The sequence below is a fragment of the Aegilops tauschii genome, chromosome 7 (assembly GCF_002575655.3).
Source record: "Aegilops tauschii subsp. strangulata cultivar AL8/78 chromosome 7, Aet v6.0, whole genome shotgun sequence".
NCBI lineage: Eukaryota > Viridiplantae > Streptophyta > Magnoliopsida > Poales > Poaceae > Aegilops > Aegilops tauschii.
Window position 1 is genome coordinate 204,150,070 of NC_053041.3, and position 16,947 is coordinate 204,167,016.

Sequence of the window (16,947 nt, forward strand, 5' to 3'; positions counted from 1 at the left end):
GGACGTGGCCGCAGTACAGCCCACTATCCCCGAATCCCGGAACAGGCATGGCCACAGGGAGCCGTACGGGCCAGCTATCCCCCGTCCGGCGCGGCACTGTAGCCATGTTGGCCTCGATGTCACCCACGACAGGCGCCAGTACGGCCCGCGGGCGGCGGCCCCCTTTAGCCAGAGAGACACCCGAAGGCGGCCCGGCCTCCCCTAGTCGGCCAGGGGCGTGGCCGGCTCCCAATAGCCGACTACCTCCCTCCCTCAAAGTATGTGCCTCATTAAGTAGACAAGACGAGGTAAGGCTACAGTGAGAGCCCGCAAGGCGGCGGCACTGTAGCCACGCTTACCTCGACAAAGCCCTCGTCATCAGAGGCGAGGCAACAGTAACCAGCCGCCGACAAAGCCCCCAGGCGGTGGGGCTGGCCTGTCGACCAAGAGGCCGACAGCCAGCGGGACCCACCAGTCGGCGGGCCCCAATGGCCGGCGGAGAAGCCGGCGAGCATAGACACTGACGGCTGGGACCCGCGCCCAGCCGGATTACCATTGTACCCCTGGGGTAGGCCTATAGAAACCTCCCGGGACACCCATGCAAAGGGTTGATCTCATAGAGTTTCATACACCACATAGAGAGAAAAGGAGAGCTAGCCTTGCCCTTCTTCCTCTAGCCAAACAGCTCAAGGAGCACTTCTAGCTACTTGTTCTGATTTAGTGATCATGCGAAGACCCCGCAGAGCAGGACTAGGGATGTTATCTCCACGGAGAGCCCCGAACCTGGGTAAGATCCGCCGGCGTGCATGTCTTCGCCTCATCCCGTTTCTAGGCACCGGCGATGTCTTATTGGCTCCCACAATGATAAGCCACCCGTTGGCATATGTCGCACCTACCACCCGACATTTGGCGCCCACCGTGGGGCCAGGTGCACCGTCGTCCGGAGACCTGTTCTGGACGGGAACCCTTTTTCTCCCCCGCGAGCGTAGCCAGCCTGCTACGCCCGATGGCGCATGCCCCGACGCGCTGCAAGGCGTCGACGACGCCTGCACAGCAAGCTGCCTCGCCGATCTTCTTGGCGAGACTCGCATCTCCGACGAGCCCGCGTCCGACGCGGGCACAGACTACCCCGAGAGCCGCCTCGTCAGCCTCCTCGACCAGCTTCACGTCTCCAGCGAGCTTGCTGTGGACTTGGAGTCGGGCGGCTCCACCGACCCGATGCTTGTCGACTCCGACACGGCATCGCTCGACGCCTACCCCTCCGACGTGGTAGTCTTCGACGACCCTCTCCCTCGAGCTGACAGTGGCAGCAGCGCTGTCACCAAGGTGCTGGTCAACAGCCACGCCGCCGACTCGGGCGAGAATGCCCACGACGCCCTACAAGCGGCGATGCATGACTTGTCTGTCCCCATCCCGGCTGACGCCGACGCTGAGACCCTGGAGGCATGCCGCCTCGACCTCATCACGGAGGGCCAGAAGATAGCCTCCATGAGATGCCTCACCGAGGATCACCAGCGCGAAGTCGACCGCGCCGCCTTTGGTACGTCGCCTCATGGCGGGCCGAGCCGAGCTGGCCTCGTCAAGAAGCGCGGCGCGACCATCGCCAGCATGCTGGGGGCTAACCGCCCCGTTTACGCCACACCGCTCGAGAATCTGCAAGCCGCTCAGGCGGCTGCAGAAGAGCTGAACGGGCTGGGGGCTGATGAGCTTCCCTACATGACAAGGCGCATCCAGCAGCTGATCGACGCGGCCGCGGAACGGCATGAAGCCGGCGCCGAGAACACACCACGACATCCCGGTCGCCGACTGCGAGCGGCGCCCGCGCAAGGAAAGACAAGGAGCCGGCTGCTAGCCGCAGCCGGACTCGAATCACCATCGAGCGTGACACAGAAGGCCGCCCTCGAGCGGTGGAGCGCCAAGGCAATCCGCCTCCTCCCCCGCCTCGTGGCGAGAGATATCCCACCCCACCGCCTGTCACGCATCCGACTCTCGGTGGCCGACTAGGCCACCACGAAGGAGTCGGCGAGAACGACGCCCGCCACCGGATCGACCGCCTAGCACGATCCCTGGCGCTAGAAGAAGAAGACGATGTCGGCCCGCCATGCTTTGGCCCCCGCATCCGCGACGAGCCCTTCCCCAAAGGGTTCTCGCTCCCCAAAGACACGCCCAAGTACAACGGCTCGGTGAAGCCGGAAGATTGGCTCATCGATTACTCTACCGTTGTCAGCATAGCGAACGGCAACAGGCGCGTAGCCGTGAAGTACGTCCCTCTCATGCTTCAAGGCACAGCACGCACCTGGCTAAACAGCCTCAAGCCCTACAGCGTCAACAGCTGGCTGGACTTCACGGAAGTCTTCGTCCGCAACTTCACCAGCACGTACAAGCGGCCTCCCAAGCCCCGCCAGCTCTCCTTGTGCGTCCAAGGGCCCAGCGAATCGACTCGTGACTACCTCACGCGATGGGCCGAGCTCCGCAACTCCTGCGAGGGGGTGCACGAGGTTCAAGCCATCGAATACTTCACCGCCGGGTGCCGAGAGGACACCCTCCTCAAGCGCCGACTCCTCTGCGACGAGCCGGATACCCTCGACGAGCTGCTGGTCATAGCCGACAAGTACGCCACGGCCGACTCCTCGATGAAGACCGAGCTCCGAGTGGACGCCTCTGGGAAAGTGCTCACTCCGGCCCCCAAGACGCCGGCTGGCGAGTCCAATCGGTGCCCCTACCAGAACGACCACAAGTGCAAGGCCCCTATGCCGCCTTCCACCAGTCGGCAGGTGGCCACTGTCGAAGACGAGCAGCCCGAAGAGCGGCCCGCTCCCAAGAAGAAGGGCGGCAGGCCGGCTTGGCAGCCGGCCTTCTCCTACGAGCAGACTCTCGATGCCCCCTGCAAGTTCCACAGCGGCGTGAAGCCGTCCAACCACACGACCCGGAAGTGCCACTGGCTTACACGGATCTCCAAGGGCGAGGGGCTGGTGCCGCCTCCGCCTCCCGGCCCGCCGCCTCCAGCCCCCCAGCAGCCGGCTGCTCGACCAGCAGTCGGAGCGATTCAAGATGAGTTCCCAGATGAACACGCCGCCTACGTCGTCTTCATGAGCCAGGTCGAAGACAAGCGCAGCCGGCGCCGACAGCACCAAGAGGTCAACGCAGTCGCCTCCAGCAACCCCGAGTTCATGCATTGGTCCGAAAGGCCTATCAGCTAGAGCCGGGCCGATCACCTAGAGGTGATGCCGTCCCCTAGCTCCTACGCGTTGGTGTTGGATGTCACCCTCGCAATGGAGGGGCGAGCTGCCAGATTCTCCCGCGTACTTATTGATGGCGGAAGCAGTATCAACATACTGTACCGCGACACCATGGAAAAGTTGAACCTCAAGGCGAAGCAGCTCATGCCAAGCCGGACCGTGTTCCATGGCATCGTACCCGGCCTATCCTGTTCCCCAATCGGCAAGATCAAGATGGATGTTCTCTTCGGAGACAAGGATCACTTTTGCCGAGAAGCGATCTGGTTCGAGGTAGTGGACCTGGAAAGCCCTTATCACGCCTTGCTTGGCCGACCTGCCCTGGCCAAGTTCATGGCTGTGCCCCACTATGCCTACCTGAAGATGAAGATGCCGAGCTCGAAGGGGATCATCACAGTAGCCGGCGACTACAGGAAGTCCATCGAGTGCGCTGCAGCCAGCAGCCAGCTGGCCGAGTCCCTCGTGGTAGCAGAAGAGAAGAAGATGCTGGAGCGAGTTGTGGCCATGGAATATGATGCGCAGGGCTCCTTCCAGCCGGCCAAGGAGACGAAGAAGATACCTTTGGACCCGGAGAACCCAGAGAGGTTTGCTGTTATTGGTGCAAACCTAGACAGTAAATAGGAAGGCGAGCTCGTCGACTTCATCCGTGAGAATCGAGACATCTTTGCATGCTCCCCAAAGGACATGCCGGGTGTTCCGAAGGATTTCGCCGAGCACAAGTTACACGTCCGAGCGGACGCGAAGCCAGTCAAGCAGCCCCTCCACCGACTGTCGGAGGAGAAGAGAAGAATCGTAGGAGAAGAGATAGCCCGGCTCCTTGCCGCCGGCTTTATCATGGAAGTGTTTTTCCCAGAGTGGCTTGCCAACCCAGTCTTGGTGTTGAAGAAGAACAACAAATGGCGTATGTGTATAGACTACACTAGCCTCAACAAAGCCTGCCCCAAAGATCCGTTTGCTCTGCCACAGATTGATCAAGTGATAGACTCCACAGCCGGATGCGAGCTGTTGAGTTTCTTGGATGCCTACTCAGGATACCACCAGATCAAGTTGGACCCAGCAGACCGCCTGAAGACCGCCTTCATCACACCATTCGGAGCTTTCTGTTACCTGACCATGACATTCGGCTTGAGGAATGCCGGTGCCACTTTTCAGCGTTGCATGCAGAAATGCCTCCTCAAGCAACTCGGCAGAAATGCCCACGTCTACGTAGACGATATTGTGGTGAAGACGGAGAAGCGCGGCACCCTGCTAGAAGACCTCAAAGAAATATTTGCCAACTTGCGCCGATTCCAGATCAAGCTCAACCCCGAGAAATGCGTGTTCGGGGTACCAGCCGGCCAGCTTCTAGGCTTTCTGGTCTCCGAACGCGGCATTGAGTGCAACCCTGTGAAGATCAAGGCCATTGAGAGAATGGAGATTCCCACCAAGTTGCAAGATGTGCAGAAGTTCACCGGGTGCCTGGCCTCCCTAAACCGCTTCATCAGCCGGCTAGGGGAGAAGGCTCTCCCCTTGTACCGACTCATGAAGAAATCCACTCACTTTGAGTGGAATGACCAAGCAGACCAAGCCTTCCATGAGTTGAAGAAGATGCTGACTACTCCACCTGTCCTGGCGGCGCCGACTGAGAAGGAGCCCATGCTCCTCTACATCGCCGCAACTAGCCGAGTGGTCAGTACAGTCATCGTGGTCCAGCGCTTAGAAGAAGGCCGAGCCCAGCTAGTCCAGAGGCCGGTATATTATTTAAGCGAAGTACTATCCACCTCAAAGCAAAACTACCCGCACTACCAGAAGATGTGCTATGGAGTGTACTTCGCCGCCTAGAAGCTGAAGCCCTACTTTCAAGAGCATCCCATCACGGTCGTGTGCACCTCCCCGCTCGCCGATATCATAGGCAGCCGGGATGCATCCGGCCGGGTGGCTAAGTGGGCCATTGCGCTGGCTCCTTACACAATCTTCTACCAGCCCCGCACCGCCATCAAGTCCCAAGCATTGGCCGACTTCCTTGTCGACTGGGCCGAGACCCAGTACCTACCGCCGGCTCCCGACTCCACTCATTGGCAGATGCACTTCGACGGGTCCAAGATGCGCACCGGCTTGGGAGCCGGCATCGTCCTCACCTCCCCCAAAGGCGACAAGCTCAGATACACGCTGCAAATCCACTTTGCCGCCTCCAACAATGTGGCTGAGTACGAGGCGCTCATACACGGGCTCCGGCTAGCCAAAGAGCTCGGCATACGCCGGATCCTGTGTTATGGCGACTCAGACTTGGTGGTCCAGCAGTCATCTGGCGACTGGGACGCCAAGGATGCAAACATGGCGAGCTATCAATTCCTCATCCAGCAGATCAGTGGATACTTCGAAGGGTGCGAGTTCCTCCACGTGCCACGGGCCGACAACGACCAAGCAGATGCCCTGGCACGGATCGGCTCCACCCGACAGGCTATACCAACCGGTGTCTCTCTCCAGCGCCTCCTCAAACCGTCTATCAAGCCGTCTCCAGAGTCAGACTCTATCTTCGTACCGCCCCTGATGCAGCCGGATCCGACTAGAGGAACCCAGCAGGCGGCTCGGGGACTTCGACAAGCGGCCCGGGGACTACTGTAGTCGCACCCGGCTCGGGGACTTCAGAACCCGGCCCGGGGACTGCAGCAGTCGGCCCGGGGACTGCATCGGCACAAGAAGCAGTGGCCGACTCCAACTCTCCACCACCCAACCCACCCACCCGGGTCACAGTGGCCGTACTGACAGTAGAAGAAGTCACAGCTCCATCATGGGCCCAGCCCATCCTCAACTTCCTAGTCAACAGAGAGCTGCCGACTGATGAGATCTCGGCAAGACTAGTGCAACGCCGAGCCAGAGCATACGCAATAATAAACAGAGAACTTGTCAAGCGTAGCGTCACTGGAGTCTTCCAGCGCTGCGTCGAGCCAGAGAAGGGCGTAGCAATCCTCAAGGATATCCACCAAGGCGAATGCGGTCACCACGCAGCCTCAAGATCACTTGTGGCCAAAGCTTTCCGCCATGGTTTCTTCTGGCCGACTGCCTTGGAAGATGCCAAAGAGATAGTCAAATGCTGCAAAGGATGCCAAGTCTTCAGTTCCAAGCAACACCTGCCGGCTTCTGCACTCAAGACCATCCCCCTCACCTGGCCCTTTGCCGTCTGGGGGCTGGACATGGTGGGCCCATTCAAGACAGCCTGCGGCGGCATGACACATCTGCTTGTCGCCGTGGACAAATTTACCAAGTGGATCGAAGCAAAGCCTATCAATAAGCTGAACGGGCCGACTGCCGTGACATTCATCACCGACATCACTACTCGGTATGGCGTGCCACACAGCATCATCACCGACAATGGCACAAACTTTGCCAAGGGAGCACTGGCACGTTTCTGCGCGGCACAGGGCATCCGACTGGACTTAGCGTCCGTTGCCCACCCGCAGTCAAACGGTCAGGTCGAGCGAGCAAACGGCCTCATCCTCTCCGGCATCAAGCCCCGACTGGTCGTACCACTGGAGCGTTCGGCCGGCTGCTGGCTCGATGAGCTGTCGGCTGTCCTCTGGAGTCTGCGTACTACCGCAAACAAGTCAACCGGCTTCACTCCGTTCTTCCTTGTATATGGTGTCGAGGCTGTCATCCCAACTGACATCGAGTTCGACTCGCCTCGGGTCACCATGTACACGGAGGCGGAGGCCAAGGAAGTGCGAGAAGACGGCGTCGACCTGCTGGAAGAAGGCCGGCTGTTAGCACTCAGCCGGTCCGCCATCTACCAGCAGGGTTTGCGCCGTTACCACAACCGGAAGGTCAGGCCAAGATCCTTCCAAGAGGGCGACCTTGTGCTCCGGCTGATCCAGCGAACAGCCGGCCAGCACAAGCTCTCGGCCCCTTGGGAAGGCCCTTTCATCGTCAGCAAGGCACTAGGCAACGACTCCTACTACCTGATCGACGCACAGAAGCCAAGAGCACGCAAGAGGGATGATTCCGGCAAGGAGTCGGAACGACCATGGAACGCAAACCTCCTGAGAAGATTTTACAGTTGAAACCAGTATGTATCATGCTACCGTTTTTGTATTAAATATGAGACAAACGGGCCCCCCGAGGCGCACTCGGGGACTGCCCTCCTTTATCTATGAATGACGAGTGTCATACTTATGAATGCACTATTACATTTGATTTTCTGTCTGGCACCGGGTTCGACTAGTCGGCCCGGGGACTGGCCGCCTTAAGTTATATTAAAAGTTCTACCTGAAGTCAGACAAGTAGTGTGTCGGCACCCGAGCCCTCTCTTGTTGAAAGTCGCAGCTCGAAGAACCGACTGTCCGACTGGCAAGAGCCAAAGGCAGAAAGGATGCCCACATGAAAAACGACTAAGGACTAACGAACTTATATAACACAAAGACGGCCTCCAACCACGCCTACCGGCTGTCAAAACAGCCGGCTGGCCGGCCTCCCAGTCACTTCGCTATAATCCAACAAAGCTAGAGTACTTGCCCTCCCAACCGGCCAAGCACTTCTCCAGCCACAGACTGCAGAGCAGCTGTCCGGCTGGGAAGGCGGCAACCAAGGGAGGGCGGCAAAGGAAACAACCGAAGGATGAAAAGCAAAGAACAAGGGAAAGCCAAACGCATGCATGATCATATTTACACATAAGGCCTTCAACAGGCCGGCAGTCAATATAGTTCAAATACACCCCCAGTGGGTGGAATTGTGCAAACTTAACAAAATACTGTTCCAAGAGTGGTAAAACAGGAAAGTAGAGGCAGCAGACTAGACTAAGGGCGCAGCAGGGGAACCGGGCTGGTCGGTGGAGACGGCGGCGCCGGCTGGAGGAGTGACCGGCTGGCGAGTCTCGGCTTGGTCATCGCCGGCTGCAGGCGGTGCGCCCGCGCGTGCCTTGTTGCTGGAGGCACGGTCAAGCTGAGGCTGACCGGCCACTCCACCACCTGGCGCGGCGTCTTCACCCTCCTCCTCCTCCTCGCCCTCGTCGCTGGAGTCGATCTCCTCCGCCGAGTCCTCGCCGTCTGCCGGGTTCAACCCGAACCACTCCTCCGGCTGAGCAACGCTGTTGTCATCCAGCTCGGGAGCGAAGGCGCTGGTGTCGGTGTAGTCGGCGATCGCCGAGGCTCGCTGGATGATAGCCGGCTGCGCTGGCTCCAGCTCCGTGTCGGCCTCCTGCCGCCAGGTTGCCAGCTGGTCCAGACTCAGCTCGGGATACCAGGCCTTGACAAACTCCAGCGCCCGCCTGGCGCTGGACCGGGCCGTAGAAGCCTTCCAGGCCTCGAAGCGGCCGGCCGGCACCTCCAGCCAGTTGGCAGTCCGACTGGGGGTGCGGGGAATCACCTCACCAGGCCAGAGAGCGGCCAACACCTGCGCCCCAACACGCTGAAGCCGGCGGAGCATGCGGTGAGCCGGCTGGAGGCGGGCTTGAATCGCCAAGAGCTGTTCCTCCAGCGACCGGCGAGTGTTCGGCGCGATCTCAGCGCCAGCCTGCCTTTGCGCCTCGCGGTGGGCCTCGACGACCTGGTTGGCGGCGGTAGAGTAGCCAGGGAAGTACTCTGTGCAAGAAAGAAAGAGAAAAAAGAGAAAAACACCAAGTCAGAAAATGAACCAAACAGCAAGCGGCAAGCAAGGGACGAAGAAGAGGGCGGCCTACCGTCAACCAAGTCTTCGATCTGGCCAAAGCCATTGATCAACGACTGCCTCGCCTCGGCCCAGCTTGTCGCCTCTGTCTCATATTCGGCTTGGAGGGCGGCCTCGCTGTCCTGCACCGCCTTCAGGGCCGCCTTGTGGCTCTCCTCCTAGTCGGCCAGCCTCTTGGCCAGGCGGTCACGCTCCTGGGCCAAGGCCTCAAACTCGGCCTCCTTAGCGCGGAGGGCGGCCTGAGTCCCACCCAGCTGCTCCCTCAGCTTGGCGTTGGCCGCTGCAGGCATGGCAGAAAAGAAAGAAGCAATAAGGAAGAAGTCGTCAAGGAAGATCCGACCGGACTGCTCAGCAGTCGGCCCGAATCTCGGGGACTACACCCAGTGGGTGCGCTGACGCACCCCCACACGAGAAAAAAGATGAAGTACTTACCCCGGCTCTCAGATAGATCAGCATTCTTCTGGGTCAGCTCCCGAGCCTGGGAGTTGAAGGCGGCCGCGCGGAGGTTGTGGTAGTCCTGCAAGTCAGGCAGAGAAGCGAATGAGAACAAGATAGCAAAACAAATCCCGCTAAGAAGTTCCAAGCCGCCTACTCAGCAGCTGACTCGGAACTCGGGGACTACACCCAGTGGGTGCGCTGACGCGCCCCCACGGAAGAAACCAAGATCAAAAAAGCAAAAATAGGAAGACTAACCCGAATGGCCACCCGCGTCGCAAGGAACTCGTCATTGTATTTCCTCAGCGCCGCAGCCTGGGACTGAAGCCGGTTCCGGACTTCCTGCGCCGCCACGTTCACCACGGCCGTCCCTCCACCCGGCGTCCACCCCGAGCTGGTGCTGGCCGCCTCCACATCCCGGGCCGACGAGCTGGAGCCCGCGGCCTTCTGCGGGTCCGAAGTGGCCTTTCCAGCGCGCTGGCGCGAGGGCGACTGGACCACCAGGTCCGTCCTCGCGGCCGCCTCGCCCCCAGCCGATTGCGCAGGCGGCACGTTAGGCCGGCTGCCTTGAGCCGCCCCAGTCGGCGAGGCCGGTGCCGCCTCCCTCTCCGGGACGATGACGTCGTCCTCCCTCTCCAACCCCGTCCGGTCGCCACCAGCTTCCTCCGGCGGGGGCTCCGGGACCTCGGGCGCCGCGACGCGCAGGGGGGTGACGAGCAAGGCCCCCTCCGCTGTTGCCGCGGCCGCAGCCTTCGCTTGGGCCTTGGCCGCTGCGTCGGCACGCGCCTTCGCCGCCTCCTCCTCCTCCTGTGCCGCCTTGGCGGCGGCCGCCCTCAACTCCTCCGCCTCCCGCGCCTCCCGCGTGTTTCACTCCGTCACCGCCTTAAGCTCGGCGCGGGGGTCCACGCGGCGGGTGCTCCCGGATCCTCCCGGGGATCCAACGACGGAGGCGGCAGCAACCCGCTCAAGAGAAAGCGGAGCCCTGAGTTTTGAGAAAGGGCAAGGATTCAGAAATCTACAAAGAAAAGAAGAAAGGATGCACAAAGGAATATACACTTACGCCGACACCGTCTGCGGCTGCTTCACCACCTTGCGAAAGCGGGCCGCCTTCGCGGCCGCCTCATCCCGCCTGGTAGCCGCCGCCCCGCCCTTGGGCTTCTTCGGCCGACTGCCGAACAAGCCCGACGCGGCCCGGTGCTTCTGCCCACCGCCCCGAGCAGGCGGCGCGGTGGAGGAACCCGCGCTGTGGCCGGACGCCGGCTGGCGGCGTGGGACGATTTCCACCTCGTCGTCATCCGACCAGTCGTCGAAGCTGGCTCCAAGCCCGGAGCCGCCTGCTTCGCCACCGGCTTCACCGCCACCTGCCTCGGTGTTTTCGTCCATGGCGGCCGCTCCCAAGTCGTGGTCCTCCAGGTCATGCTCCGCCCGGTCGGGGAGAAATCGGCGCTCCGCCCCTGACTCGGCTGCAGGTCAATGGAGAGGGCTTTGCCAAGACGTGCCGACTGGTCAGAGTCGGCCAAGAAAAACTCGGCGACAAAACTAAGAGAAGAAAGGGAAAAGGAGAACATACCGTAGGCGGAGGATGTGCACGGGAATATGGCTCCTTGCCAAACCGCCACTCTGCGGAGAGCTTGCAGTTCGCAAGGTAATTCACCATGTGGGCCACCTCGTCGTGCGGCATGTCTTTGGTGCCCATCCGACTCGGATCGAGTTGGCCGCTCATCTGACAGATCAGGTGAGGGCGGCTTTGAAGCGGAAGCACCCGGCGCGCGACAAAGGCGGCCAGCAAGTCGGACCCGGCCAGCCCCTCCGACTGGATCATCACCCGAAGTCGGGCGACGGCTGTTGGAAATATGCCCTCGAGGCAATAATAAATGGTTATTATTATATTTCTTTGTTCATGCTATAATTGTGTTATCCGGAAATCGTAATACATGTGTGAATACATAGACCACAACGTGTCCCTAGTAAGCCTCTAGTTGACTAGCTCGTTGATCAACAGATAGTCATGGTTTCCTGACTATGGACATTGGATGTCATTGATAACGGGATCACATCATTAGGAGAATGATGTGATGGACAAGACCCAATCCTAAGCATAGCATAAAAGATCGTGTAGTTCGTTTGCTAGAGCTTTTCCAATGTCAAGTATCTTTTCCTTAGACCATGAGATCGTGTAGCTCCCGGATGCCGTAGGAGTGCTTTGGGTGTACCCAATGTCACAACGTAACTGGGTGACTATAAAGGTACACTACGGGTATCTCTAAAAGTGTCTGTTGGGTCGACACGGATCGAGACTGGGATTTGTCACTCCGTATGACGGAGAGGTATCTCTGGGCCCACTCGGTAATGCATCATCATAATGAGCTCAATGTGACTAAGGAGTTAGCCACGGGATCATGCATTACGGTATGAGTAAAGCGACTTGCCGGTAACGAGATTGAACAAGGTATTGGGATACCGACGATCGAATCTCGGGCAAGTAACGTACCGATTGACAAAGGGAATTGTATACGAGATTCATTGAATCCTCGACAGCGTGGTTCATCCGATGAGATCATCGTGGAACATGTGGGAGCCAACATGGGTATCCAGATCCCGCTGTTGGTTATTGACCGGAGAGGCGTCTCGGTCATGTCTGCATGTCTCCCGAACCCGTAGGGTCTACACACTTAAGGTTCGGTGACGCTAGGGTTGTAGAGATATTAGTATGCGGAAACCCGAAAGTTGTTCGGAGTCCCGGATGAGATCCCGGACATCACGAGGAGTTCCGGAATGGTCCGGAGGTGAAGAATTATATATAGGAAGTCCAGTTTCGGCCACCGGGAAAGTTCCGGGGGTTATCGGTATTGTACCGGGACCATCGGAAGGGTCCCGGGGGTCCACCGGGTGGGGCCACCTATCCCGGAGGGCCCCATGGGCTGAAGTGGGAAGGGAACCAGCCTTTAGTGGGCTGGGGCGCCCCCCATGGGCCTCCCCCTGCGCCTAGGGTTGGAAACCCTGGGGGTGGGGGGCGCCCCACTTGACTTGGGGGGGGGGAAGTTTCCCCCCTGGCCGCCGCCCCCCCCTTGTAGATGGGTTCCAGGGCCGGCGCCCCCACCTCCAAGGGGCCTATATATAGTGGGGGGGAGGGAGGGCAGCAACACCACAGCCCCTGGCGCCTCCCTCTCCCCCTGCAACACCTCTCCCTCTCGCAGAAGCTTGGCGAAGCCCTGCCGAGATCCCCGCTACTTCCACCACCACGCCGTCGTGCTGCTGGATCTCCATCAACCTCTCCTTCCCCCTTGCTGGATCAAGAAGGAGGAGATGTCGCTGCTCCGTACGTGTGTTGAACGCGGAGGTGCCATCCGTTCGGCACTCGGTCATCGGTGATTTGGATCACGGCGAGTACGACTCCATCAACCCCGTTCATTGGAACGCTTCCGCTCGCGATCTACAAGGGTATGTAGATGCATTCCTTTCCCCTTGTTGCTACTATACTCCATAGATGGATCTTGGTGATGCGTAGGAAATTTTAAAATTCTGCTACGATCCCCAACAGTGGCATCATGAGCCAGGCCTATGCGTAGTTACTATGCACAAGTAGAACACAAAGCAGTTGTGGGCGTAGATGTTGCCAATTCTTCTTGCCGCTACTAGTCTTATCTTGTTTCGGCGGTATTGTGGGATGAAGCGGCCCGGACCGACCTTACACGTACGCTTACGTGAGACAGGTTCCACCGACTGACATGCACTAGTTGCATAAGGTGGCTAGCGGGTGTCTGTCTCTCCCACTTTAGTCGGAACGGATTCGATGAAAAGGGTCCTTATGAAGGGTAAATAGAAATTGGCATATCACGTTGTGGTTTTACGTAGGTAAGAAACGTTCTTGCTAGAAACCTATACAAGCCACGTAAAAACTTGCAACAACAATTAGAGGATGTCTAACTTGTTTTTGCAGCATGTGCCTTGTGATGTGATATGGCCAGAAGATGTGATGAATGATATATGTGATGTATGAGATTGATCATATTCTTGTAATAGGAATCACGACTTGCATGTCGATGAGTATGACAACCGGCAGGAGCCATAGGAGTTGTCTTTATTTTTGTATGACCTGCGTGTCATTGAATAACGCCATGTAAATTACTTTACTTTATTGCTAAGCGCGTTAGCCATAGAAGTAGAAGTAATCGTTGGCGTGACAACTTCATGAAGACACAATGATGGAGATCATGGTGTCATGCCGGTGACGAAGATGATCATGGTGCCCCGAAGATGGAGATCAAAAGAGCAAAATGATATTGGCCATATCATGTCACTATTTGATTGCATGTGATGTTTATCATGTTTTGCATCTTATTTGCTTAGAACGACGGTAGTAAGTAAGATGATCCCTTATAATAATTTCAAGAAAGTGTTCCCCCTAACTGTGCACCGTTGCGAAGGTTCGTTGTTTCGAAGCACCACGTGATGATCGGGTGTGATAGATTCTAACGTTCGCATACAACGGGTGTTGACGAGCCTAGCATGTACAGACATGGCCTCGGAACACACGCAATACACTTAGGTTGACTTGACGAGCCTAGCATGTACAGACATGGCCTCGGAACACGGAGGACCGAAAGGTCGAGCATGAGTCGTATAGAAGATACGATCAACATGGAGATGTTCACCGATCTTGACTAGTCCGTCTCACGTGATGATCGGACACGGCCTAGTTAACTCGGATCATGTTTCACTTAGATGACTAGAGGGATGTCTATCTGAGTGGGAGTTCATTGAATAATTTGATTAGATGAACTTAATTATCATGAACTTAGTCTAAAATCTTTACAATATGTCTTGTAGATCAAATGGCCCATGTTGTCCTCAACTTCAACGCGTTCCTAGAGAAAACCAAGCTGAAAGATGATGGCAGCAACTATACGGACTGGGTCCGGAACCTGAGGATCATCCTCATAGCTGCCAAGAAAGATTATGTCCTAGAAGCACCGCTAGGTGAAGCACCCATCCCAGAGAACCAAGACGTTATGAACGCTTGGCAATCACGTGCTGATGATTACTCCCTCGTTCAGTGCAGCATGCTTTACAGCTTAGAACTGAGGCTCCAAAAGCGTTTTGAGAAGCATGGAGCATATGAGATGTTCGAAGAGCTGAAAATGGTTTTCCAAGCTCATGCCCGGGTCGAGAGATATGAAGTCTCCGACAAGTTCTTCAGCTGTAAAATGGAGGAAAATAGTTCTGTTAGTGAGCACATACTCAGAATGTCTGGGTTACACAACCGCTTGTCTCAGCTGGGAGTTAATCTCCCAGATGACGCGGTCATTGACAGAATCCTTCAGTCGCTTCCACCGAGCTACAAGAGCTTTGTGATGAACTTCAATATGCAGGGGATGGAAAAGACCATTCCTGAGGTATATTCAATGCTGAAATCAGCGGAGGTGGAGATCAGAAAGGAACATCAAGTGTTGATGGTGAATAAAACCACTAAGTTCAAGAAAGGCAAGGGTAAGAAGAACTTCAAGAAGGACGGCAAGGGAGTTGCCGCGCCCGGTAAGCCAGTTTCCGGGAAGAAGTCGAAGAATGGACCCAAGCCTGAGACTGAGTGCTTTTATTGCAAGGGAAGTGGTCACTGGAAGCGGAACTGCCCCAAATACTTAGCGGACAAGAAGGCCGGCAACACCAAAGGTATATGTGATATACATGTAATTGATGTGTACCTTACCAGTACTCGTAGTAGCTCCTGGGTATTTGATACCGGTGCGGTTGCTCATATTTGTAACTCAAAACAGGAACTGCGGAATAAGCGGAGACTGGCAAAGGACGAGGTGACGATGCGCGTCGGGAATGGTTCCAAGGTCGATGTGATCGCCGTCGGCACGCTACCTCTGCATTTACCTACAGGATTAGTTTTAAACCTCAATAATTGTTATTTAGTGCCAGCTTTGAGCATGAACATTGTATCTGGATCTCGTTTAATTCGAGATGGCTACTCATTTAAATCCGAGAATAATGGTTGTTCTATTTATATGAGAGATATGTTTTATGGTCATGCCCCGCTGGTCAATGGTTTATTCTTGATGAATCTCGAACGTGATGTTACACATATTCATACTGTGAATACCAAAAGATGTAAAGTTGATAACGATAGTCCCACATACTTGTGGCACTACCGCCTTGGTCACATTGGTGTCAAGCGCATGAAGAAGCTCCATGCAGATGGACTTTTGGAGTCTCTTGATTACGAATCATTTGACACGTGCGAACCATGCCTCATAGGTAAGATGACCAAGACTCCGTTCTCCGGAACAATGGAGCGAGCAACCAATTTATTGGAAATCATACATACCGATGTGTGCGGTCCAATGAGTGTTGAGGCTCGCGGAGGATATCGTTATGTTCTCACTCTCACTGATGACTTAAGTAGATATGGGTATGTCTACCTAATGAAACACAAGTCTGAAACCTTTGAAAAGTTCAAGGAATTTCAGAGTGAGGTTGAGAATCAACGTGACAGGAAAATAAAGTTCTTACGATCAGATCGTGGTGGAGAATATTTAAGTCACGAATTTGGTACGCACTTAAGGAAATGTGGAATCGTTTCACAAATCACGCCGCCTGGAACACCTCAGCGAAACGGTGTGTCCGAACGTCGTAATCGCACTCTATTGGATATGGTGCGATCTATGATGTCTCTTACCGATCTACCGCTCTCATTTTGGGGCTATGCTTTAGAGACTGCCGCATTCACTTTAAATAGGGCTCCGTCAAAATCCGTTGAGACGACACCGTATGAATTATGGTTTGGGAAGAAACCTAAGCTGTCGTTTCTAAAAGTTTGGGGATGCGATGCTTATGTCAAGAAACTTCAACCTGAAAAGCTCGAACCCAAGTCGGAAAAATGCGTCTTCATAGGATACCCTAAGGAAACTATTGGGTATACCTTCTACCTCAGATCCGAAGGCAAGATCTTTGTTGCCAAGAATGGGTCCTTTCTGGAGAAAGAGTTTCTCTCGAAAGAATTAAGTGGGAGGAAAGTGGAACTTGATGAGGTGATAGTCACCCCTTCCGAACCGGAAAGTAGCGCAGCGCGGGAAGATGTTCCTGTGGTGCCTACACTGACTCGGGAGGAAGTTGATGATGATGATCATGAAGCTTCGGATCAAGTTACTACTGAACTTCGTAGGTCCACAAGGACACGTTCCGCACCAGAGTGGTACGGCAACCCTGTCCTGGAAATCATGTTGTTAGACAATGGTGAACCTTCGAACTATGAAGAAGCGATGGCGGGCCCGGCTTCCGACAAATGGCTAGAAGCCATGAAATCCGAGATAGGATCCATGTATGAAAACGAAGTATGGACTTTGACTGACTTGCCCGATGATCGGCGAGCCATAGAAAATAAATGGATCTTTAAGAAGAAGACAGACGTGGATGGTAATGTGACCATCTATAAGGCTCGACTTGTCACTAAGGGTTATCGACAAGTTCAAGGGGTTGACTACGATGAGACTTTCTCACCCGTAGCGAAGCTGAAGTCCGTCCGAATCATGTTAGCAATTGCCGCATTCTATGATTATGAGATATGGCAAATGGACATCAAAATGGCATTCCTTAACGGCTTTCTTAAGGAAGAATTGTATATAATGCAGCCGGAAGGTTTTGTCGATCCTAAGAA